Raw genomic sequence first — 16,589 nt, 5'->3', positions numbered from 1 at the left:
TGAGACCCATATTTTTTCATTTTTTCATTAGGGTGACCATTTCCTCTTTAGGGTGGTTTGAAAAATCAATTATTTCCACTTTTTCCCAAAAATGACTCTTTTTTTAAATTTATAACTTTTGAACCACTGAACCGTTTCAGATGATCGACATATCAAATTGAAGCCAATGACCACTTTTTACGAAAACCTAAGAACCACTATATCGGTTTGGCATGGAATGGCTGTATATAAATATTTTCTTCTGCGTCCGGAGAAGCCTACGCAGCAAAGCTAGGTGGCTCCTGAAATTACCGATTGATAACTAAACAAAATACCGTTATTCAAATGATTATTGAACACATGCACAAAATATTTCTATAATTTACCTTTTTATGTTGAAACATAAAGAATACTCCGCAGACTACAAAGCGCTTTGAAGTGAGTTAACAGAAGAAAGATAAGGCTCTGGGATCATTTTATGATGTATGATTTTGAAAGGCAACAGCTGATAATACAAAGCGAAAAACTAACATTCATTCGCTTAGCTGTGAAAACAATTGCAAATAGAATTTTACAATTTCATCCACCGGGGGGGCTAGAGCATACAGCATTTTATGATAACAATTCCTCTTTTGTTTGCATTCGTTGATTCAAATCCGAAACATGCCATAAAAAAAACAGTTTTTGTATAAACATTCCCCCGAGCTGTGAGAACTGTAAAAATATTCCGCGATAGCCCCAGCTAGCGCCAGCATGTTCTCATGGTACAATTTATGTATAGTCATCCTCTTTCCAGAGCAGCTTAAAAACTGCATCCAAATGACCACACCACTCTTGTTTTACACCACCGTAATGAATTTGCGAGAGGACCATAAAATGCCATTGGCCATTCCATTCTCGAGTATTGTAATATTAGTTTTCATGTGTAATTGGTAGGTGTAAAACTATGGAACATAACCACACCATGCACAATTAGAATGTATTATCACTTAGTATGGATTTCTACTGCCAAGCACCATTTTAATCACTATTTCCATATCCTTAGTGCTGTTTGGGCATTTAGCTAACGCACAGAGAAGCAGCTTGGGGGTTGTACATTGAATCGATGCTCAAGCAAGAACTCATATAATGTCAATTAAAAATTGAAGGAATACTCCATTTGAAGGGATTGAACTGTCTTGTTTTTCAATCTAGTTTTAATATTTACAGAAAATTTATTTCAAATGTTCCATTAAATAATGGCCCTACAAACTATTACTCCAGGTCCAGCCATATCAAAGGAACTTTATGAAGCACACATACCTTTCACTACTCCATTACATGCTAGTATCTCGGTGAAATCTTCTGAGGTTCAACATTATCGAATTCAAAGCTGTTAATTGTTTTTCTTCCAATTTAAAAACCAAATTGCATCATAATCATGCAAAATATAATCACAGCAACTAATTCAGCTGGACAGTTCATATATGACAAGCGTTAAATAATAATATTTATATGTAGTAGCTATCATTTTTACCAATTTCTAGCACCACATGCAATGTTCGATCCGAATGAAAAGCTGAACCATCCTAAAAAAACGCTGCTTTGTGCTTCGATATAAAAGGCCACCTCAAGACATGTTCTTAATAGACCGAGAAAACTACTTGGTGTTTTCGATGAGCAACGTTTAACTCTCTGTTTCTCCAAATAGCATCATCGAAAACAGCAAACACTACCTCTCTTCTCGCCATCGCCGGGGGAGGCATATGATATCCCGGAGACCACAGGTGACAAGTGGTTCTGTATGTGGTTTCTCCTTGCCGTTCATGTACTGTCGCACATGCACCCGAACGATAACGATACAAAACAGTGGGAGAATAAACACATTATTTCCTGTACCCACCACTTCCAAAGGAGTTATAAGCCATATCATCAAAGCTTTAGTGCCATCATTTTGATGCCCATCGTAAAGAGTTTGCTTGCACAACGTAAAACGATAGTCTTGTATCCGGAGGTGACATTTGAGATTTTCACTTGTTCTAAGACTGAGCGGAAAACGGAAATGGTTGGTATATGCAAAATGAACCTGTTCACGGCAGCGGTAGGCACAGCGTGAGAACAGAAATCTGAAGAGCGCGTCGAATACCATGCATCTCCACTGCCACCCACTGAGTGGCCGCACCCTCTCGCTGAACCATTTTCTGAGGCCCGTAAACCAACAGCAACAGAGAGAATAAATCCACGCGAAAGTGAACTGCAGACAAGGCGCTCCAAAGTTATCACGACCAGTGAACGCCAAGCTCACGACGGTCGAGCTAAAACTAACCTCGATACCAACTGATTGTTAGGAATTGTATCGTCCCGACCTGCAACAAGTCCGTTTTTGTTCTGCCTTTCTCATGCTCACCACCTGCACGGAGCATGTTGTTCGTTCGGAGGGGAAATTGAGCATGCGAACAACCACGAAGTGGGTGAGAGTTGCCATACTAAACATAATGTAAATTTGAAATAAAAAAATATAATTGCTGCTCGAATACGCTTTTATTTTGAGGTAGGACTACGTCTTCCAGTAGGGGTGTCAGAAAATAGGTCACTATTTAATAAAATATTGTTAATGTTAAAAACTATTTCCGCTTCAAACAAATTTTGTTGATATGCATAGCATTCGAATCGGAAATTTTCTAGGATTTGTTTGTTATGCTATGAATTGCATTTCGATTCCATAATCCATGAATGGTGTAAATTAACGACAATTGAAAGCATTCCCATTTTCCCAAACATTCGTTCTGTCCATTTGTTTGCTTACCTACCCGTACTGCCGCCGTTCCGTTTGAAATTAGACATAAGCGTTTTCCAATCATAGTCTTAATCCAGCCTGCGAGCACACAACATTCTTCCTCATTGGATATATTACACACAGCGGTTTTACTCATTACAATGGAAGATTGGAATATATCGCAAACAACAGCGGTGTGATTTTGTTTGCGATATGTTCCATTGAACCGCATGAAAAACGCTGCAATAAAACTTTGACAACGCATAAAAATACTATGTGTGAGCGCAGTTATTCTGCTGTTGTCCCTAGTGGAAGGTGCACCCAAACTAGCGTTGGCAGAAAACATTTCATCTTCGGCAGAAATGATTTAGTGTGCTGGAGAGTCAAATGCGCAAATAATGAGCTGTTTTAAAAGCTTAAAAATGGTTTGTATGCATGCGTGCAGATATCTCTTTCTGTTTTCTTTTTTTCATTTCATCTGGGATTGTGCCAAAAAAGAAAAAGTCCATACGACGTCAATGGGGATCGAACCAAGGCCGGCTGGAATGCAAAGTTATTTTCCACGACCACGCTAAACACATGGCTAATGATGCTTCAGCAGTTGTTCAGCAAATACTTGACTGATTGATTGATTCTTTGTTTTTAAGAGACTTTAAACTTTGCAGTTCATTTGCCTCTAAAATACTTGATAATTTTGCACCTGATTATAAAATGAAGTTGGGAAGTGTTTTCTAAGAGTAAACAAGGAGCGCATGGAGGAGAACAATATCTATCTCGGTCTGGGCCGTGTATGTGGCAAAGTATGCGGAAAGCTTATTTGTCTTTTGTTTCGCTCGCTCGTTTTAATCTAATATCACTGTACCATGTATATTATACAAATGTTTACCAGTATTTGTGAGTCATGACATTCTCTGTTATGTTATGTCTCATTTAATGTCATAAATAGGGATGACAAAACATGAGCTAAAAATCAATTTTGGGTGTGGAAGAGGCACTAAGACTGGAATACATTTCCGTATTTGTCATGGTACATGCACTAGCTCCGCCTTAATAAAGTGTTATAAGCTGACGCTCTGCGGCTCTCCGCTTCTCAATAAATTCCGTCCGCTCAGTGCATTTGTGACTAGCTGGCTGATGATCTCCACTACAAAGAATGTACTATGGAGCAATTCCACGCCAAAAACGACCAAAAAAGAGCAAATTTTGACCCGATCCTCTCAGATTTTTTTTTTAAATTGGTACTTTTGTTGTAAGCTATACAAAATCACAATCTTCATTATCATGTACAAACAGAACGGACCATGTGACAATCATTTGTATGTTTAATTTAAACAATATCCAAGCGCCGAATTCAAATCAACAAAACATTTTCTTGAAGCTAATAGGTACCTTGTTGAAATGTGCTTGAACCCGTTAGTGTAAAATGTGCACATTCTGAGTATATTAAAAAATATACTGTGCACATTCTGAGTATATTATAAGAATATACTATAAAATATATTAGTGAAAAATGCTGGTCTTTAGTGTGAATGATCGCAAAATATACTATTTCAGAGTGCGATTTAGGCTGTACCGATGACAATGAATTCAAATTTGACGATTCTATTGACGAATACTTTTTAAGATGATTGAAAATGGGAAGTTTATGCTTAACATGTTTGCCGTGCGAACATATTCATGCCAGCAGTAGATGGCAGAGACTAATATGGTGAACGCAAACAAATGTTTATGCAGTTCCAAACTCACAATCCTTCTCCCTCTAATTTTTATAACAGAATGGCATACTTTGACTCACAACTGTTGATTGATTGAGAAATATTTCGAAATTGTTCAGTCATAGTGAACCAACTCTTAAAAAATGCTTCATTTGGTTCAGTCAGAGTAGACCATGTACGTATAAGCAACCAAATAACTACAGTTATAGACATTCGTTTAGCCGCACATGAAAAAACTTGAAACACTTACAAAACAACTAGGAATGTTCTTTTTATCGGGATACTTATTTGCTGTAGTGATAGTATATTTGAGTCACTTTTATTGAAAGGACGTGCGTCACAATCACACACACACACACACACAAGGCGGCATCGGTGGATTTAAGTGCGATTCACATACAACATCCACGTCACATTCACGTTCCGTCACTTCACGTTGCGTCAATTATTCTTCCTTGGAATTCCTATTGAAGCATTCACATACACCAACAACGGCAAGTCGAAATTCCCGTTGCCGGTGTATGTGAATGTTTACATAAGAACTGCTTGGAAGAATAATTGACGCAACGTGACGGGACAGAACGTGAACGTGACGTAGATGTTGTATGTGAATCGCACTATAAACATTCAAACGTCGTTTTTTCCCGAGACATACGTTTAGCCGCAGGACATAAAAATCGAGTTTTTGCATAATCACCAAGCCAAGCCATAATCTGTGTTTTTTAAAAAAATACTTGGGAATGTTCAATTTACAAGATAATTATTAGATGTGCAACGTAAGAAGTTGGTCAAATTAGTGATTTACGTAGAATTTAAAGGATTGGCGAAAGGTATTTTATTGACGGAAGAGGGGCGGAAAGAAATAAAGATATTCAGTGAACAAAAGTTTTCTAATCGCTCGATCGTAACAAAAATTGATCTATCTGAGAAAGTGGTACGGAATTTCTTTAAATATGACCAAAAATATGGGATATAACGATCAACAAATGGGAACACCAAAGTTACTTTGCGTCTTAAAGATCGAATAAGATATGAAGCAACCAGGAAACGATTTCCTGCTCATACATTAAGGCAGAATCGGTTGTGCCAGTAACGAAGAGGCATATTGCGCGCATCTTGAATGAGTCACCAAACATCATGTGGAAGAAACCTCAAGGGAAGCCGAAACTGACCGCCGACCATAAGCAGAACCATCTCATGGAAATGGAATGGAAACTAGAATGGAGAAATGTTGTATTTTCCGGCGAAAAAAGTTCAATTTGGATGGTCCGGACTGTTACAGTTGCTATTGGTACAATGTAAGTCAACGGCATGCCGTAAGATCGAAGCGAAACTTTAGGGGCGGAAGTTTGATAGTGTGGGGAGCCGTTTCATATCACAGCAAGCTTCTCATTTGTTTCATTTTCACCCGAATGAACTCCGAAAAGTATCTTCAATTACTGGAGGACGTTTTGATTCGCCATATTGAGAATAACGCTACCGAGGATGTCGTTTTTTCAGCAGGATTATGCATAGATCCACGTTTCCAAGAAATCGAAGGCATGGTTTGCCGAGGACATTCCGCTTCTTGAATGACCTGCTGGCAGTCGATTGCAATCCCATAGAGAACCTATGGAGAATCTTGGCCGAGATGGTCTATGCAAACGGATGACAATTTGACAACATTTCCAGTCTCAAGGCAGTAATTCAGGAATTTTGGCCTATAATCAATATGGCAACACTTTAAAAGCTGTCTGAGTCGATGCCAAATCGAGTTTTCAAAGTGATCCGAAATGGAGGTGGACATACTAAATATTAGCTACCGATTGGACTCGAAATTTTTTCGCACAAATTTTCTTTTATTGAAATTTTAGGATGCGGCTAAACGAATGTCCACCCTGATTCCACAAATTTGAATTACTTAGAAAACAAGAAGTGATTTTACACTTTTTTTTAGAATGAATTCGATGAAAATAAAAAATAATCGTCTTTTATAAGCAAAACTGTACAAAGAATTGACTTATTTTTAAAAATATTGAGGAAAAATAGGGTGGGTGCGGTTAAACGTATGTCTACTACTGTACCTTCTTTGGCATGCTACTTGATGTTTTTTTTACAACTATCATGCGTCAAAGTATTGCCAGAGAGTAGCTAACATTTCTGAGGACAATATTGAACGAAGAATTTCAATGCTTTGAAACTGGCAGAGCATTGAACTTTATGTTCGTTTTTCTCGAAATCATAAAAATGTCACATGGTCCGGTCTGACTTAACACCGACCATATGACCAATTGAAATTAAGACCGATCTTTCAAAAGGGCGTATTCAAAATTATTGATTATTTTTACAAAAAATCCTAACCCAAAATCTAGATGTGTGGTTGAAATGTGATGATTGACAAAGTTGATGGAAAATAAACGAACTATTTCGAAAAAAAATAACCCCAGTAATAGTGTCCAGCAGGGGGGTCTTCGTAGCCACATTGGTTCCGCGTTCGCTTAGTAAGCAATCGATCGTGCATTCAAAACACAGGGCCTTCATTGACCATCTTTGTGTTGTTACAGAATAACTACGTCCACGCAACAATTACAGCGTTGGAGATCGATTCAGTGTCGGAGTCCTGGCCTCTCTCTATCCATATGCAACAAGAAAAACATCGGGCTGTTGTGCTGTGAATAACACAATAGTGATCATATCAGCTGTCTTCGCTATCTGGTAGTCTAAGATAATGGAAGGACAGAAAGAATACTCTTACGCCGAAAAAAAGAGCAACCGTGTAACGTTCTATTTATATATATGATAAACATGTGACATGTACACGATTAACCCCTTGCCACATCAAATGCTGCCACATCGAAGCCTGCTGAGCGTTCTAGTGCCCTATGTTATTCAAGTACCCACGAGTGAGACTCGATGTTGTACGGGAAAGGGTTAAAATTCGGCGGCTGTTACAGCTAATATGCTAATGAGCCAGAAATTAAGAAATGAGATAAAAAAATAGTGTCCAGCAGCAGTATACACTGCGTTGCATAACTATAGAATCACTCCATTTTTCTGAATTTCCACATAAATGTGAGGAGTCGGTTGAATTGAAGTATATAGTGTAGAATACAATAACTATCTTCATTTATAAGACTGGGCATTTGAATTTTAATGTTGTGTTCAGACGCGAAACATCCAAAAAACTAAAATTCCAGTGTTTCATAACTATAGAACCGGACGGAAAAACTCTCACTCCTTTACAAAATTATAATCAATTTCACATGAATTACAATAAGTTTGTAATTCGTAGGTCATCTTTAGTTTTCAATCAGTTCAAATAACCGATTCGGGGTGGTTTCGACCAAGTTGCGCCACGTTGTAGTATGTATCTTGTTCTATGCAGAGGATACTGCTCGTTTGAGCTCTTCAAATCACTTATACTATTCGCACGATCACTCCGCATAAGTTCTTGACAGAGTTTTGATTTGGTAATCTTGGTCCAGAATCGGAAGCCCTTATTCATTAAACCGTGCAAAGACCTTCCGAATTTTATGATTTTGATGTCAAATTACTCAATTATCACATTATTTTTTATGCAAAAACAGCAGTAAATGATTCTGAAGTATTTCGTTGCACTTTTGACTGTTCATTCGTGTTGATGGTAAGCTGTCTAAATCAGGCCTTTTTGAGAAAATTGTCCACAAGTCATAAAAATCCCATCTGCAAAGCTGCGGGTCCAAAAACAGATGGAAGCTAATCCCATGGGTTTCTTTTTCAGAAGAAGTTCTCCAATAAAAAGAAATTCAACTTGAATAGAATTTCTTCATACTGGAACGTGTCATGTAATTGTTCAACTCGTAACATAGCAGGCGACAGTTTGAAGGTTTGAGGAAAATACTTTCAAAAAGGCCTGGTTCAGATCAAGATAAGTGAAGTGGAAGGTAAAACGTAATGTCAGAATTGCCGTTCGGACGTATCCCGTAAGTTTGAACTTATTTACATAGATGGTATCCAATCAACACTAAACATTGACTACAGTTTCGCCGGCACGGTTGATTGCCGTTATGAACCAGCACATAAAAAACAAAGCTGCAAAATATACGCCAGTGGCGGTACCACGATCAAAGCATTCCTTGAATCACATTAGCCGAGCCAGCTGGCGGAAGCATATGCATAAAGGTTACTAGGTTACAATTTTCAACGACAACTGTTTATTTATTATACTGCTTCAAATACCTTCGACGAAATCAAATGTAACCATATCAACGTAAGTAATAACATAAACAAATCCAAACTTTTCGTCTTGCCATTCTTCATACGTCTTTTCTAAATAGTGTAAATTACGAGCCACCTGTTAACTCCACCATCTTGGTTCAGATAGCTTACCATCAACACGAATGCACAGTCAGAAGTACAATGAAGTACTTCAGAATCGTTTACTTTAGTTTTTGCATCAAAATCATCGCAATATTTGGGTAATGTGGCATCAATTCATAAAATCCGGAAGGTCATGTGCTCCCTTGGCCGAGTGGTTAGCGTCATAACTAACATGCCGGGTGTTCGGGTTCGATTCCCGTTCTGGTCGGGGGAATTTTTCGTCAAAGAAATTTCCTCCGACTTGCACTGTGATCACGCGTATTCTAGAGCTTGCCACTCAGAATGCATTAGAGGCGTGTTATTTGGCATAGAAATCTCAACTAAGTACTAATAAAAATGACGTAATACTACGTAATACTAAGTAATACTACGTTGAGACGGCGAAGTTCCTCTAGGAACGTTAGTGCCATTGAAGAAGAAGAAGAAGAAGAAGGAAGGTCATGGGATGGTTTAATGAATAGGAGCAGTCCAGAATCTGAATTTGTTCACCAAATCAAAACCCCGTCAAGAACTTATGCGGAGTGATCGAACGAATAGTAGATGCAGCTTACAAACGGAATAATGAGTGATTTTGAGAGCTTAAACGAACAGTATCCTCTGCGTAGAACGAGATACACACTACAACATGGCGCAGCTTGTTCGAAGCCATTCGGAATAGGTTATTTGAACTGATTGAGAACTAAAGTTAACCTACGAATTACAATCCGTAATTTTGTAAAGGAGTGAGAGTTTTCTCGTCTGGTTCTATAGTTATAAAACACTGGAACTTTGGTTTTTCGGATTCAATTTTGCCAGTCTTATGAATGGAAATAGTTACTATATTCTACACTAAATACTTCAATTCAACCGACTTCTTACATATCTCTGGAAACTCAGAAAAATGGAGTGATTATATAGTTATGAAACGCATGTACATTTAAGAATATTTCACGAACATGATTTTAATTATACACAGATTTTTTTTTCGCGACTGATGCGTGCGCGCAAAAAAAAATCGCATAAAAATCACGTTATTTTGAACAAAATGCGTAAAAAATAGCGTAGGGTAACACGGGGTGATTTGGTCATATGGGGTGATTTGGACCACCCCTTTATCTCAAAAATTACGGCTCAACTTGGATTTTTATAATGTCATTTCCTTCTATTGTTGAACCGTATGTACCTAAAGTAAAAAAAACCTTGGTAAAACTTCACAAGTAGAGGGAAACGGTAGCATAAACATAGCAAGCACTTTGATCGTCAAAAAATGTGAGTTTTCCGATAGTGGTTTTAAGGTTTTTTCCCGCTAATTAAACAAACTTTTCGTGTATTGAGCAGTAAAGTTCTGTTCGCCTACAGAAGAGAAACAATTTGATGTAGCGAAACTGTAATTTTGATAACAATAAATGAAATTAATTGCATTTTAATTTTTGCGTGTTGTGTGGGGTGACATGGACACGTTTCTGTGGGGTGAATTGGTCCTACAGGTTTGAGACTTTTCTCTGGTCTAATTGATTCCAGATGCCACTGAATTACAAAAAGAGGATGGACAGGCAACGTTGAAAGAAGGAGGAGCTTGAAAGAGCAACACAGGCCATCGAGAACGGATTTTCTTTGACCAAGCATCAAAAGTGTTTGGAAATGCTCGACCAACAGTGAAAAGATTCATGCAGAATTCGAGATGGTGTCAACCCAACTTTTCTGGTCTGGAATCTGGCCAAGACACCTGGTATCGATCCCAAAACATTGTTACTGATTGTAACATTATCCCGAAATACTTTACATAAGCATAAGTATGTTTTTTTCGATAAAACACACACTGGACCAAAATCACCCCACAGACGGTCCAAATCACCCCGCATCAAATTTTAATGTCCAAAAATCATCTCTTTTATTTTATGATATATTTCGCAGATTGAAGCTTCATATTAGGCTGTCAAAAAAGTCCTGCGGTATTTTTTTTTTGAATTTTCATTTGTTCATAAAATTAGATACAATCATCTGTTTAAGTCAAATATGCGCCGTTTTGTTCGATGACTTGTTCCCAACGAGATGCCAACTTCATAATACCGTCGTTATAGAAGCTCGCTTCCTTATTGGCAAAAAACTCGGATAGCCAATTTTCACAGGCCTCTTTTGTGGCTAACTTCTGACTACCTAGCTCGTTCGCCATGGACAAAAACAGGTGGTAGTCACTTGGTGCAAGGCCCGGACTATACGGCGGATGCAAAAGAACCTCCCATCCGAGCTCCGATTCAGCAGCGATTCACATGCGTCGATACGGTCAAAGATGTTTTTTTGCGTCAACGTGTGTGGCACCCATACATCGAGCTTCTTTGTGAATCCAAGCTTCTTCAAATGGTTAATAACGGTTTGATGACTTATCCCCAGCTCTTGGCCGATGCTACGGCTGCTACTATGCCGGTCTTTCTCGGCTAATTCAGCGATTTTGTCGCAATTTTCGACGACAGGCCTTCCGGAGCGTGGCGCATCTTCAACGACCTCTACACCAGAACGAAAACGTTGAAACCATCGTTGTGCGGTGGAAATGGAAACTGTATCGGGTCCATAAACTGCACAAATTTTATTGGCAGCTTGAGATGCATTTTTGCCTTTGTCATAGTACTGTAAAATATGTCGGATTTTCTCTTTATTTTGCTCCATATTTGCGACACTATAACTCACGAACGACTTAACCAAACAAAACACTGTCAAGGACTATATTATAGCGCGCAAAAATACCTTTCCAACAAGCTATAGTATGACTCGATACAATGAATACAACTAGAACTACGCGCTTACAACGACACCTCGCGGAAATACCGCAGGACTTTTTTGACAGCCTAATATAATGATTAAACATTATTTATTGAGAGAAAACAAGTGTAGCTCTGTATACAATATGACATTTTTTATTCAGACCGTATTGATTTGGAAATATTAGGCAATTTGCTTAGGTGGTCCAAATTCCCCCCTTTTCCCCAACTCTCGAGAGAATGGCGTAAAATAAAATCAAGGAAAAAATCGCGTAAAAAAGACTCCATTGTGCTGAATTGATTACATCTCGAGAACGGTTAGTCCTAGGATAAAACGTTATTTATAGTTTTCCATGTTGAGCAGCATGTAGGTCCTATTTTTCATGTTACTTACCTTAAATGATTAAGATTTCACAAAGAACTAGAATTTCGTAAATTTTCAACAATTCGTATCTCCATTTTCTGAGTCCGACAATGCTCGATAGCTATATATCAAACTTTGTTAAATTAGAAGTGTTTTCCAATAAAAATATACAAAAAAAATATCGAAGGGACGTGTTTTGAGATATAAAAGTTTTGAATATCAAAGTCAATTTTTGATTAAGATTTTATAACAGTGAATTTAAAATGTTATCTTCCTTAAATAGTTAATTACCATCCAACAACTTTGTCAAGCATCATATTTTAATTGTAATTGGAATTGATCATATGGCAATGGAAACTGTGATTTGAAGTAGTTTCCATCATAAGTACCATACCATCGGGTTATCGGCCAGCTGATTCGGCATGGAATTGTTCTATGTATTTGACTCCTTCCATCGTGACGAGACAACATTTTAACTCACTAAAACACATTATTTCATGTTTTCACGTGTAAGTCACATGATTTTCAAAAAGTAAACGAAGTAAAATTGAAAATTTCCTAGAAGAATCATCAGTTGGAGAATATTTTATAGTTAAATTCTATTGTTGCCAGTCCAATACTTTTGTGACGTAACAGCACCTGACTTTTTGTGGTTTTCGACTCTTGAGCATTAATATTGTATTTACAGCTCCGTTTCAAAATATACAAATGAACTTTGTTGTATAATTTTTATGTTTATTATTATCCTGAATTCTTCTCAATTCCCTCTGAAATATCACTCCCCCTTCCAAGAGTTCAAACATTATATATTCACATTATATAATATTACTAGCTGACCCGACAAACGTTGTTCTACCATATAAATTACAACTAGTGAATATTTTGACTGTTAAATAAAAAATAACTAATGTATTGCAATACATGTGTGTTCAAATGTTTCAACGATCTATAAAATTGATTGATCATAATCGATGACGGATAGATTCCACGTGGATATCGAGCAGATACGTGAAGATTTGACCGTGTATTGCATTGGACCGTGGGAACTTCCCGAACCTGAGTGTGATGTGGAGATGGAGATGAGATCTATGATGTACAGAGAAATGGATCGGATCGATCGGATCTCAGGATTCGTCTCTTGCATTCAGAAATCTGATCATTCGTGCTATGAAATGTAATGCTTGCCTCGGCGCAAAATAAACTTAAAAATAAGTAATCCGTATTCGTGGAGCAATTTAATCTGTATCAGATTAGCAGACACGAAAATAATTTTAAATTGCTTAAATTTGGATGAAAATCATTACTCGATGTTGTTTAAATACTTAGAAAACAGTCCGAACTTAACGATTCTTCTATAAATCTTGTATACATCCAGCAACATGTTGGTCGAAATACGTGTAATTTCGTAATAGAGCCCATTAAAGACTGCATTTCTTTTGTTTGAACACACGTGCTGTCGTTTGAACAAAGGCTGTGTAGGTGTTATTCATGATAGCGTCTCGCTATCATTCCTCGAACCGCTTCTGTTGATTGTCTCATAGGAATCGCAGTCGTTCGCTCTCTACCTTTGCGAATATGTTGACCATGGATTATTGACACAACTCAAGACATCCTAGAATGACGTTGTCCTGACTGCGTCAATTCATCAAACGACACACATAAGAATCCATCGAGGGCACTCTTTTGTTTGTTTCGTCTCCTCCAACCACATAATATTAAAATAATTAATCAAAATGAGTAATGATGTTCCTAATAATTAAAGTAACTGTGGCGCATTGGATCTACACACGTGCTCTTCAATCGGTTTTTTATCAGTATTGACGACAATAGCGTGACTGTTATTTTGCATTCTGAGTATGGGTGCGATTAGAATAATTTCAATAATTCATTGTGCTCATCCAAAAAGGCTTCCTGCTCACCGGCGATATTCCTAGCTTTAGTCGAATTGAGGTTACTTGCGTATGTGTAGGGTGGAATTCGATGAAGAGGACGAAGTGCCATCTGGCATTAAACAACGTAAATAAATTCGTCCTGTTTAAAAAAACGAACGACGAATCAATTATTTGGTATCGTTTATATAAAAATACATATATCGCGATAAAAAAAGGAGATGAGGGTGAAAATTGGTTATATATGGTTATAATTTTTTTTCATGTCAAATTTATGCAAAAAAAATACGAAAACATAGTTATTCAGATTTTATTTGCATGGGACCACCCTAATCGGTATCAAATATAAAGTAATAGGTATCCTAGCGGTATCATATATAGTTTACGACCTATTCTCATGCCTAACAAGTTTTTTGAGTATAATATCATTAAAATCGATCGAGCCGTTTCGGAGGAGTTTGACCACGAACATCGTGACACGAGAATTTTATATATAAGACTAGCTGACCAGGCAAACGTTGTTCTGCCAAATAAATTATTTCTAGTGAATATTTTGGGTGTTGAATAAAACACACTAATGTATTGTAAGTGTGTTTGAATATTTTAACGATCTTTAAAATAAATCGAATGTGACCGATAAAAAAACGAATTAAATGATTTTAACGAAAGGTTATATGATGTTTCTTGGTGTATTTCATTAACGTAACTGACATGTTTGATCTCTTAAAAGTTAAACGTCAACTGAAAAAAGTAATATAAGTTTGTCATAAAGTAGAAAAAATGAAATATAGAAAATCAATATTCATTGCTGTCTCCTTGTTAGAAAATACGTGCATGTGATTTTCAACATGGCTTAGTTTATAAGAGCCAGGTCTCGATCATAAATTGGGAAACAGCGATACGCCAGCTAACTTCAATGGAGCTGATTAATCGGCCTGTTTGGAATCGCATTATTTTATCGTTGTCATTCAATAGAGGAGTATTCACATCGGTAATCTAAGTTTGAAACACAGCCATATTGCTTCCTTTATTCATGGATGTTTTTATTACTCTTCACCGATTTGTAGAACTCAATATTCATATATGCATATGAATGATCGGATTTTACAATTCAATCGAAATCGACTTTTACACTCTTAAATTCGTTCGCCTTGTCGCGAAACAATGGTCAAAATAAGTCATCCGTATTTGTGGTTCAATTTACTCTCTATCTGATCGGCATAATTCTGGAAATAATTCTAAATTGTTGAAATTTGAATGAAAATTATTATTCGATTTCGTTTGGATGCTAAATTTATTTTGAATATGTTTGAATGCTGAATTTTGTGTGTTTATTCCACCCGAAAAACCATTACTATTTTTGCTTCATAGAAATGGAACATGGAGACCGATGTTATTTACGTCGAATTGCGTGGCAAGGTTGTCACATTTGCTCAACTCGATTGGACTTGAGCTTGAACAAAATGCAAAATTGCGCTTTTTCCATTCAACAGAATACAACCAACAATATGTGGGGACGAATACGATCGAACTTCATTTTGTGTTTGAACACACGCGCAATGTCATGACAATGCATTGCGCTTTGGCCTGGCTATAACTAAAACTGTGTAGGCGTTGCTCATGATAGTGTCTCGCAAGTGAATGTATTATTCCTCGCACCGCTTTTGTTGATTGTGTAGTAAGAATTGTAGTCGTTCAATCTCTACCTTCGCGTATATGTCGACCATAAATTGTTGGCACAGCTTACGATATATTGAATTGGCGTTTCTTGACCATGTCAAATCACCATATGATAAACATAAAACCGTGCTATCATGATTCCAGCAGCGCTTGTGCTTTGGATCTACACACGTGCTCTCCAGTGTAGCGCGCTGGAAGCGCAGCTACTGGTTCCGTCACACGGGATTCAAAGTGAGTGGCTTAAGCGCCACCTCGTAAGAGGACCACTCACTCGCTGTCTGCCCGGCAAGAATTCCGACCTCAGGGCGGGTTCTTGAATCGATCCCGAAACTCACTAATAGCTGACTCCTCCTGACACCTACAACTCGCGTTCCCGTTTCTCTGCCCTGTCTCTAACAACACAAACGAGAGAAAGTTCGCGGATTCTACCGGGGGCACTGAGACGTACACCAAAGCGTCTTCCCCTGGTTCCTCCTGCGGCCCAAACCTTCCCAATCGCTTCCGAGAACAAGAGTCGAGATGGACTGAGAATCCCAACCAGTCCACACTTGGAGTACAAATAAAAATCTACAAAGAAGACTACGCGAAGCTCGATAAACGGTTTTCTCCAAACACAACAATATCCTCAAAAAAAAATCAACTAACACATTTCTCTAACATCAATTATATATTTTATACCTATTCTATACATACATTTCCCTAATCTAATCCCTATATATTAACGACGAACCGGCATCCATTCATCCGCACTTTAGCATGATTTAAACGTGATCACTTCATATAATGTTCGTTCAAAAAGTACCCACCCACATGGCCATGTATATTTAGGGTTAGGTACTCACGCGTTTGCTGGCTCTGCCTGAAGCACTGTAGTGTCCTAGCAGCTTCCTTCCGACTATACAACGCTCTGGTCGGGAATTCCAACCCAACACGTGGGGTCAGAAGTGCGGTCAACGATGGTACGAGGTGATGTTGCGGTGCGCCGAGCACAAAACCGGGAATAGCGGTTCCGGTCAGCCGAGATCCTCTGGATTTTTAAATCCTAATAAAAAAAGCCGTCGAACGGCTGTTCGACGCATTCAATCTAATGTCATGTCTTCTAAATTATTTTATTTTTACCTTTTTTTTATTAAT

General features: G+C 37.8%; 1 protein-coding gene across 1 annotated transcript in view; it reads right to left on the bottom strand.

The window, feature by feature from the left end:
* LOC129775748 (dopamine receptor 2) overlaps window positions 1-16,316 on the bottom strand; it is a 347,010-nt gene extending 330,694 nt beyond the window's left edge. The window contains exon 1 of the mRNA XM_055780817.1: window positions 16,298-16,316. The gene's annotated coding sequence lies outside the window, so the exon portion shown is untranslated. The remainder of the gene's footprint in view (window positions 1-16,297) is intronic.
* Between the last annotated feature and the right edge of the window lie 273 nt (window positions 16,317-16,589).

The sequence above is a fragment of the Toxorhynchites rutilus genome, chromosome 3 (genome assembly GCF_029784135.1).
Source record: "Toxorhynchites rutilus septentrionalis strain SRP chromosome 3, ASM2978413v1, whole genome shotgun sequence".
Taxonomy (NCBI): Eukaryota; Metazoa; Arthropoda; class Insecta; order Diptera; family Culicidae; genus Toxorhynchites; species Toxorhynchites rutilus.
The sequence above is the reverse complement of the archived record's forward strand: the minus strand, read 5'-3'. Positions and strand labels throughout refer to the sequence as shown.